The following is a 3,215-nucleotide window of genomic DNA, read 5'->3' on the forward strand; positions in this document are numbered from 1 at the left end:
GCTTATGATCTAATAGTCAATAAATAAATAAAGAAAGAAAGACCCCTCCCCCCCAAATAAAAGAAAGACGACGAAATCGAAGTTGAAAGAGAAGGAGAAAGATCAGAGAGAAAAAAAAATCAAAACAAAAAATGAAGACGAAACGAACAAAGAAAAAAAAAAACAACAACAACAAAAACCACGAAAAGAAAAACACGAAAGAAAAACACACAAGAACAGAGGAAAAGAAGACGCGAACAACAACACACCATCCGCGGTCCGGTTCCCCCACCTCGGGCTCCGCGAAATAGTTCTTGGCACGACCTACACACCTCTTAAGACAAAAGCTTTACCTGAGGGGAAATTCAGCAAGGCCTTAGGGCGCTCTGGGCCTGAGGGGAAACATCTGGCACGCGTGGTGATGAATCTGTAGATGCGTGCTTCGTCAGCTGAGGTGATGTCGAAGGTGAGATGGAGTTGAGGAAATGCGCGGGAAAAAATGGCCTGTGGAAGTGGGAGGAAGAGGGAGGGAGGGAAGGAAGGAAGGTAGATAGAACGGGTTTGGAAGGGTGTAGGGGGTGGGTGGGAGGGAAGGAAGGAGGGAGGGACGGAGGGAGGGACGGAGGGTGGGTGGGTGGGTGGGTGGGAGGGAGGGAAGGAGGGAGGGAGGGAGGGAGGGAGGGAGGGAGGGTGGGGGGGAGGGAGGGAGGGAGGGGGGAGAGAAGAGAAAGAGAGAGGGAGAGGGAGAGAGAGAGAGAGAGAGGGAGAGAGAGAGAGAGAGAGAGAGAGAGAGAGAGGAGTTATAGAGAGAAGAGAAAGAAAGAGAGAAAGAGAGGTATAAAAAAATGCTGTGGCAGGAGATGAAATGCGAGAGAGAGAGAGAAGTCAGAGAGAGAGAGAGAGAGAGAGAGAGAGAGAGAGAGAGAGAGAGAGAGAGAGAGAGAGAGAGAGAAAGGTACGGAATAGACATACAAGCATTTTTCATTCATATGTCAAAAGGAAAATGTCAAAAGACATCTAAAAGAAGAAAACTACCCCGTTACTCAAAACCACAAAAAAACTCATAATCATTCATAAATAACTAAAGTTTTAAAAAAATCTAAAAAATATGCCTTGCGTTATTTAATTTTAATTATATATTAAATATAATTCGGGCGGTCTTGCAATTCTCTCTCTCTCTCTCTCTCTCTCTCTCTCTCTCTCTCCTCTCTTCCACTCCTCCATGGGCTCTCGTGTGTGTGGCGGGGTGTCTTGCGGGGGGCTGCGTCTCTCTCTCTCTCTTTGCCACACAAAGACAGATATAATACTTTTCTCTTATTGTTTTCCCTTTACTAAATCATACAGTGTGTTGCTTATACTCGAAAACACAGACAAGGCTTTTTATCTACTCAATATTTGTACAACAGTAGTAATATATAAACTAATTCTACCTTTAAAACTTGTTTACCGGTTACGGAGGCTGAGATCAACGGAACAACAGAATGTGTTATGTTTCAAGTATTTTTTTTTTGGAAAAGGGGATTCCTATTTCACGTAAAGGCTTATTTTGAATAACATGTCTTTTATTTAAAGGTTTATTTTGAGTAGCATGTCTTTTATTTAAAGGTTTATTTTGAGTAGCATGTGTCATGGCGAAGACAATGCATCCAACACTGTTTTAGTTTGAAAGATAAATTGATCTTATTGTTATCATGTTACTTATGAGGAAACGTTTTTTTCCATTCTAGGAAGGGATAAATAGGAATTTTGTTGTCATATTTTTGTCATTATTATCAATCTCATGCTTTTCTTGGTTATTATCCTCATTATTATTATTGCTAATATTATCCTCCTTGTTACTACTAATTTTATTACTATTATCATTATCATTGTTAGTACTGTCATTGCTATTATCATTATCATTGTTAGTACTGTCATTGCTTTTATCATTACCATCATCATTATAATGATTGCTGTGATTACCATTATTATGATAATAATAATAATAATAATTATGATATAGTAATTATAAGGATAAGGATAATAGCAACGACAGTAATAATATCAATAATGATGATATGGTGATAATAACAATAATGCTAGCAATGATAATAGTGACAGTAATAATAATGATAATGATGATGATTATAGTAATAATTATTATCATCTTCATTATCAATATCATTGTCGTTATCATTATCATTATGATGACGATGATGATTATCATTATCACCATCATTAGCATCATCATCATTATCATTATCATTGGTTAAAATATGCTTGATGTCTATTCAGTCGAATGACGTGCACTTCCATACACACACACACACACACACACACACACACACACACACACACACACACACATACACACACACACACACACACACACACACACACACAAGACACACACACACAACACGCACACATACACACACACACACAACACACACACACACACACACACACACAACACACACACACACACAACACACACACACACACACACACACACACACACACACAACACACACACACACACAACACACACACACACACACACACAACACTAACGCACACACACACACACACATACAAACACAAAGAAACACATTCAGAAATACACACGCAAGCGTAGACGGGGAAACATACGTACATATATACTTCATATCCCCATTTTTTTCCACACACACTCACCCACCCACACCGCACACACACACACCACACACACACACAACACACACACACACACAAAACACACACACACACACGACACACACACACACACACAGAAAAGGATTCACTCTCGTCGTTAAGATACCTGAGGCTCCCAAACACCTCCTCACACCTTCCAAGACAAAGGGCTCACCAGAGGGCAACTTGTGTCAATTCCTGAAGCTGCAGCGCCCTTGGGGTCTCGCCGCCGCCCAGCCAAGGGCTCCCACGAGCTAATTCGTTCCCAGAATGTCAGTGCTAGGAACTGGCTTTCCATGCGGAACAGCCCTAAGTAGTTAAAACCTTTTGATGTGTATGTGCACACACACACACACACACACGCATATGTATACACACATATGTACACACACACACGCACACACAAGCATATGTATGTATATATATTTACACACACACACACACACACAGACACACACACACACACACACACACACACACACACACACACACACACACACACAACACACACACACACACAACACACACACAACACACACACAACACACACACACACACAACAC

This window comes from Penaeus japonicus, unplaced genomic scaffold (genome assembly GCF_977035675.1).
Source record: "Penaeus japonicus unplaced genomic scaffold, GWHDUDI00000001_assembly GWHDUDI00000016, whole genome shotgun sequence".
NCBI lineage: Eukaryota > Metazoa > Arthropoda > Malacostraca > Decapoda > Penaeidae > Penaeus > Penaeus japonicus.